At 39.8% G+C, this 8,024-nt stretch overlaps 1 pseudogene; it reads right to left on the bottom strand.

Moving 5' to 3' along the window:
* Positions 1-634: 634 nt before the first annotated feature.
* Positions 635-1,257, bottom strand: LOC126016280 (high mobility group protein B2-like; annotated as a pseudogene).
* Between the last annotated feature and the right edge of the window lie 6,767 nt (positions 1,258-8,024).

Genomic DNA, 8,024 nt, shown 5'->3' on the forward strand with positions numbered 1-8,024 from the left:
TAATATTGATATTATTTTTTGCTTGCCAAGTAGCTAAGCTTGGGAATAGATGGTAATCTGGAGACAATGGTGGAAAGAATTTTACAATAGTGATGGACTGGTCTTGGAACATGTGTATTATGAGCAACTATATAATACATGGTCTTTAAATAAAGTAATTTATTTTTAAATGCCATGACTGTCACTATAGAAATGAATATTCTTCAAAATATTAAAAAATAAAGCTACCATATTATACAAAAGTTTTAATATACATAATTTTATTACCAAATTTTTAAAAAAAACAAAATGCAACATTCTAAAAACCCAAAATTTCCTATCATACCAGTTTCTACAATTTTTTGTCTTACCATATACAAGCCAAGAAATTAAGGAAACCATTAAATATTTAGAAACATTCAACATCAGTAGTTTTTACATCTAACTGTGGAGTAGCCCCTCAAAAAGCTACAACCTGCTTTTTATTTAAAAAATAAAACGTATTTTCTCTACAAAGAATTTTATCAGCTATACAAAAATCTGTACATTTTTATACTGAAGCTAATATTGAGCTGCACTTGAACTCACATTCTTAGCAAAACAAAAAAATCGCGCGCACACACACACCCCATCCATATCATTACAGAATAGCCATTTATTCCTCGTCTTCTTCCTCCTTCTCCTCATCTTCCTCCTCCGCATCGTCTTCATCATCTGCTGGTTCATTCTTCTTTGAACCTGGTAGGCCTGCCAGGACCCTTCTTTCCTACTTCACTTTTGCCCTTGGCATGGTATGCAGCAATATCCTTTTTGTAGCTCTCTTGTAGCTTCGCAGCTTTCTGCTCATAGAACTGTTTATCCTTGGCTGATTGCTCAGACCACATCTCCCCCAAGTTTTTGGCCGTATCCCCAATGGACAGGCCCGGGTAGTGGCTCTTTATCTTGGGATGATATTCGGAGCAAAACAGAGAAAAGGCAGATGGGGGCCTTTGGGGCGCATTGGGGTCTTTGTTCTTGCCCTTCACCTTATTATCCACTTTGGCCTGCACGTAATTCTTCATCTCCCTGTCATAGCAGGCCTTGTCACTCTTGGCCATGTCCTAAAACTTGGACTTCTCCTTCGCAGACATGGTCTTCCATCTTTCTGAGCACTTTTGGAGTATCTGGCAAAGTTGCCCGTATAGTCCTGGAGCTTCTTGTGCTCCTCGGAGCATGCCTGCACGAAGAAGGCTACTAGAACATCTTGCCCCATGGCTTGTTACGTTCTCCTTTGCCCATTGTGATGGGAAGCGTCTCCTGGTAGGGGCTTGTTCTTCAAGTCCGCCGAGTGGGTGGATCGCTGTACTACAAAGACTCCAGGTAGAAGTGGTTGGTTGCTAACACAATCCACAGCCTCTTGTTTTGCACTATACAGTATATACATTACATCCACTGAATTCTTTTTTTGTTTGTTTCTTTGGGCGACACCCAGCAGTATTCAGGGATGACTCCTGGATTTGCACTTAGGGATCATTCCTAGTAGTGCTTGAGAAACTATATGGGATGCCCGAGATCAAATCCAGGTCAGCAGTGTCCAAAACAAACACCTTATCACTATAATTTTAGCTCCTGTTCACTGAATTTTTAATTATAATGACCAAGATATAAAAATTTTATATGGGGGGAAAAGAGGGCATGTGGTACCAGAGATCAAACCCAGCCCTCCTACCTGACCACAAAGCATATGGTCAGAGCATTTGAGTTACCTCTCCAGCCCCCAAATGTATTTATCATCTTTTTACATTTACTTATATTGCATTTACTTACTTATATTTATACTTATATTTACTCATATAAGATACATTTGCATTATACATTTTCATAATTAGTATCCCATACATTCTAGTATATTGTGTTTTCATCTTTTCTTTATTAGGCACAACTTCTGATCAATAGTCCTGCTGGGGTTTTGAAATTAGCACTAATAATGAATTCATTGCATTGGTTCATGAATCCATCTTTTTGGAAAGACAGGGAATTTCTCAAGCAATAAACTATCTTGATATTATCTTGATAGTTTATTTTCTCTAGTGCCTGTCTCAGCATATCCTAGGACTGAGTAGATGCTCCTTGAAGGTTTGCCAAATGAATAAATAAAAAAAAAATGAACACAGAAAAAGGTGATTTCTATTACCTTTATCATACCCTTGGATTGTCTATGATGTTCCACAAAAATCTAGGACCTTCTTGAAGCTATCTACCTTTGTTATGTTTCAATTGTGGAAGTAAACTGATTTCTCACTGAAATCATTTACTTTAGCACTTTAGATTGGAGTAAACTGGCCTTTTCAGTCTTAATATTTGACATTCATCCACATAGGCTTTATTTATTTATTTATTTATTTATTTATTTATTTATTTATTTATTTTTGGTTTTTGGGCCACTCCCGGCAGTGCTCAGGGGTTACTCCTGGCTGTCTGCTCAGAAATAGCTCCAGGCAGGCACGGGGGACCATATGGGACACCGGGATTCGAACCAACCACCTTTGGTCCTGGATTGGCTGCTTGCAAGGCAAACGCCGCTGTGCTATCTCTCCGGGCCCATGGCTTTAACCTCATATAGAGGTAATTCAAATTCCACTCAGTAATTTAGAACCTGTATGTTAGATCCTTGATATCTATGCATATAATTCAAAAAGTTTCTTAACAAGTATTCATAATCAAAAACAAAAACATCTGGTGTTTATGAAGGCAGGCTATTCAGATTTTGTATTGGACAATTTCTCAAGGTTTCATCTGAAAAAATGTTACCTCAAAGATTTGTGATACTAATTTGCTGAAATAGAATTTTCAAAACTTTGAATATATGGTGGATTTTATTCAATAGTTATTATTGTCATGTGATTTCTCATAATAAAAGACTACTAAGTGCAGTAGTTGTCTGCAGTGTTGTACCAGTAAAATAAGAGAGACAAGGAGCTCACAGTTCAGTAAAAAAATAAAACAAACTGAAGATTAGTGTTTCTTCCTTATGTCCTCCATGGACAAGATCACAGAAGAAAATAATCCTAGTGGGCAAAATGATCCATTCTGGTTAATAACTACTTCATTACTGGCCAGTATGAGAATATGCATATGGTAAGGTGATCAATTGCAGGTTCTAAATCTCTGTAACTATCCTACTCACTCCTCTAAATGCATTGAAGAGCAAAACTAAATCTTTTTTATCTCGCCTTAGTATATATTCCACCACAGAGTACTAATTGAATATTTATTGCCTGACCATAAATCACTCAAGACAAGAGATTGAAAAGGGATAACGAGGGAGGGACTTCAGAGCATAAAAGCCGGCTATCCTTTGCAAAAGCTGGCTCCCTGTGTGTGACACCAGGCGGGGAAAATCCGCGAAAGTACACCGGCCCAGTGGGGCTCAGCTGTGAAAGACTGTGAGTGTGACCTGTCTATGTCTGTCTACTGTCCTCTTGCGTGAAACTCTTGCGAGTGGGGCAAAAAGAGCCTCCAGAAACCTCGCTCGCCCAGACGCCATTTTCAGGGAGGGACTTCAGAGCATAAAAGCCGGCTATCCTTTGCAAAAGCTGGCTCCCTGTGTGTGACACCAGGCGGGGAAAATCCGCGAAAGTACACCGGCCCAGTGGGGCTCAGCTGTGAAAGACTGTGAGTGTGACCTGTCTATGTCTGTCTACTGTCCTCTTGCGTGAAACTCTTGCGAGTGGGGCAAAAAGAGCCTCCAGAAACCTCGCTCGCCCAGACGCCATTTTCAGGGAGGGACTTCAGAGCATAAAAGCCGGCTATCCTTTGCAAAAGCTGGCTCCCTGTGTGTGACACCAGGCGGGGAAAATCCGCGAAAGTACACCGGCCCAGTGGGGCTCAGCTGTGAAAGACTGTGAGTGTGACCTGTCTATGTCTGTCTACTGTCCTCTTGCGTGAAACTCTTGCGAGTGGGGCAAAAAGAGGCTCAGAGGAGCACAGCCGCTCCGCTTCGCTACGCGGCCGTGCACTCTTTCTAAGGAAAGAACTCCATTGCAACAAGAAGGAAAAATCACACTAAGAACGGCGCTATATCACAGAAGCAAACATTTCTCTCTGGACTGTCTTCTCTGTTACATGCTCGGGCCTAAGATTTGACCCAGTGTGAGGCTTCATCCACGGAGGACTCCCCTCCCTTAGAGGCAAGTCAGCCCATCCAGAAAGGGAGGAGCCAGAGGAGTGTGCTGCCTACATCATATAGACAATGAATACCACTACAACACGTAGAAAAACCCACAATACAAATGTGACAATGGGGAAACAGCGCAGGCCAGCATCAGACATAGAGAATGAAGATGACAATTCTGAGGACCAGATAATGACTGAACAACTAATCAACCTCTCAGATAAGGACTTTAGACTAGCAATATGGAAGGTGCTCAACAGACTCCAAGAAACCATGGATCGAGTTGAACAGAACACTAATAAGAACCAAGAAAATATGAAGGCAGAAATGACAAAACTCTCCAAACTGAAATAACATGTCAACTAACAGGGCCTGAAAAACTCAGTAAACGAAGTGAATGACAAAATGGATAAGCTCTGGGACAGGGTATCAGAAGCTGAGAATAGACTTGGTGCTGTGGAAGATGAGATACATAACAATTCCATACAGCAGGAGAGATTGGACAAAAAACTTAAAGCAAATGAGCAGACAATGGAAAAATTAGTCAAAGAATGGGAACAGACGAAAATAGAAGTCTATGATAAGATCAACAGAAACAACTTAAGAATCATTGGAGTCCCAGAGACCCAGGAAGAAAATTTCCAGGAAGAATCAATGGTCAAGAACATCATTAAAGAGAAACTCCCAGAGCTAAAGAATATATGTGATCAAATCCTGCATGCCCGAAGAGTACCAACCAAAAGAGACCCCAGAAAAACCACCCCAAGACACATCCTAGTCACAATGACAAATCCCACAGATAGAGACAGAATTCTGAAAACAGCAAGATCAAAAGGGGAAATCATGTTCAAGCAAGCTTCCCTGAGATTTACAGCAGACCTGTCACCAGAAACGCTCAATGCCAGAAAGCAGTGGTGGGATATTGTGACAAGACTGAATGAAATGAATGCTTCACCCAGAATACTATACCCAGCAAAACTCACTTTCCGGTTTGATGGAAGAATACATGGTTTCACAGACAAAAAACAGCTCAGAAACTTCACAGACACAAAACCAGTCTTAAGAGAAAAACTGAAAGACCTAATCTAAGACAAGACTACCCAAAAGACACACCAAATTTTGAAATAAAGATGGCGTTAAATCCCAGGACAATTCTTTCTCTCAACGTCAATGGACTAAATGCACCAGTTAAGAGACACAGAGTGGCTAAATGGATCAAAAAACTCAATCCAACCTTCTGCTGCCTACAAGAAACGCACCTGAATAGTCAGAACAAACATAGACTCAAAATAAAAGGCTGGAGAAAAGTTATCCAAGCAAACAACACCCATAAAAAAGCTGGAGTGGCCATACTAATATCAGATAATGCAAACTTTATACTCAGGAAGGTTGTAAGGGACAAAGACGGACATTTTATATTAATCAAGGGGTACGTAGAGCAGGAAGAATTCACTCTCCTAAACATATATGCACCAAATGAGGGGCCAGCAAAATATTTAATACAACTGCTGACAAATCTGAAAAATAATATCAACAACAACACAATAATTGTGGGGGACCTAAACACGGCTTTGTCAACACTGGACAGGTCAACCAGACTGACACCCAACAAGAATATACTAGACCTGAGGAGAGAAATGGAAGAAAGAGGCCTAGTGGATATATATAGGACACTCCATCCCCAGAAACCTGGATACACATTCTTCTCCAATGTACATGGGACATTCTCCAGGATAGACTACATGCTGGCACATAAAACATACCTCCATAAGATCAAGAGGATAGAAATTTTGCAGACTACCTTCGCTGACCACAAGGCTCTGAAATTATTTGTGAACTCCAAAAGGACTCAGAAGAAACACTTTAACACCTGGAAGTTAAACAGCCTCATGCTCAATAACCAGTGGGTCCGAGATGAAATCAAGGAGGAAATAAAAAGGTTCCTGGAAACAAATGACAATAAAGACACAAACTCTCAGAACTTATGGGACACAGCAAAAGCAGTACTGAGAGGAAAATTTATAGCTTTGCAAGCACACATCAGGAAGGAAGAAGGAGCTTACCTGAGTAGCTTAATGACACAGCTAATAGAACTAGAAAATGCTCAACAAAAGGACCCAAGAACAGGAAGACAGAAGGAAATAACAAAGCTGAGAGCAGAAATCAACGAAGTGGAAACTCAAAAAACAATCCGAAAGATCAACGAAAGCAGAAGTTGGTTCTTTGAAAAAATAAACAAGATTGATAGACCACTGGCAAACCTAACAAAGAAAGAGAGAGAGAGAAACTTGATAACTCGTATCAGGAATGAAAAAGGAGAGATCACTACTGATATGACAGAGATTCAAAGGGTAATCAGAAACTACTTTGAAAAACTCTACGCCACTAAAAATGAGAACCTGGAAGAAATGGATAAATTCTTGGACTCTTATAATCTTCCACGGTTGAAGGAAGAGGATGTAGCATATCTAAACACCCCCATCACCATTGATGAAATTAAAACAGTAATCAAATGTCTGCCGAAAAACAAAAGCCCAGGTCCAGATGGATTCACTAATGAATTCTATCAAACTTTCCAAGAGGAACTACTGCCAATCTTGGCAAGACTCTTTCATGAAATTGAACAAACAGAAACACTTCCAAATAGCTTTTATGAAGCCAACATCACCTTGATACCTAAACCAGACAGAGACGCTACCAAAAAAGAAAATTACAGACCAATATCACTGATGAATGCAGATGCAAAGATCCTCAACAAAATCCTGGCAAATAGGATTCAATGCCTCATTAAGAAGATCATCCACTACGATCAAGTAGGTTTCATCCCAGGAATGCAAGGCTGGTTTAACATCCGTAAATCTATCAACATAATACACAACATCAATAACAAGAAAAATAAAAACCACATGATCATATCAATAGATGCAGAGAAAGCATTTGATAAGGTCCAACACCCATTCTTGATCAAAACTCTCAGCAAGATGGGAATGGAGGGAACCTTTCTCAATATAGTGAAGGCCATCTACCACAAGCCAGTGGCAAATATTATCCTCAATGGAGAAAAACTGAAAGCCTTCCCTCTAAATTCTGGCACAAGACAAGGCTGTCCTCTCTCACCACTCCTATTCAACATAGCACTGGAAGTACTTGCTATAGCGATTAGGCAAGAAAAGGATATCAAGGGAATCCAGATAGGAAAGGAAGAAGTCAAGCTCTCACTGTTTGCAGATGACATGATACTCTACTTAGAAAACCCTAAAGACTCTATCAAAAAGCTTCTAGAAACAATAGACTCATATAGCAAGGTGGCAGGCTACAAAATTAACACACAAAAATCAATGGCCTTTCTATACACCAACAGTAATAAAGAAGAAATGGACATTAAGAAAACAACCCCATTCACAATAGTACCACACAAACTCAAATATCTTGGAATCAACTTGACTAAATATGTGAAGGACCTATACAAAGAAAACTATAAAACTCTGCTCCAAGAAATAAGAGAGGACACACGGAAATGGAAACACATACCCTGCTCATGGATTGGCAGGATTAACATCATCAAAATGTCAATACTCCCCAAGGCATTATACAGATTTAATGCCATCCCTCTAAAGATACCCATGACATTCTTCAAAGAAGTGGATCAGACACTTTTGAAATTCATTTGGAACAATAAACACCCTCGAATAGCTAAAGCAATCATTGGGAAAAAGAATATGGGAGGAATTACTTTTCCCAACTTTAAACTGTACTACAAAGCAACAGTTATCAAAACAGCATGGTATTGGAATAAGGATAGGTCCTCAGATCAGTGGAATAGGCTTGAATACTCAGAAAATGTTCCCCAGAGATACAACCATCTAATTTTTGATAAAGGAGCAGGAAATCC

The sequence above is a fragment of the Suncus etruscus genome, chromosome 8 (genome assembly GCF_024139225.1).
Source record: "Suncus etruscus isolate mSunEtr1 chromosome 8, mSunEtr1.pri.cur, whole genome shotgun sequence".
Lineage (NCBI taxonomy): Eukaryota > Metazoa > Chordata > Mammalia > Eulipotyphla > Soricidae > Suncus > Suncus etruscus.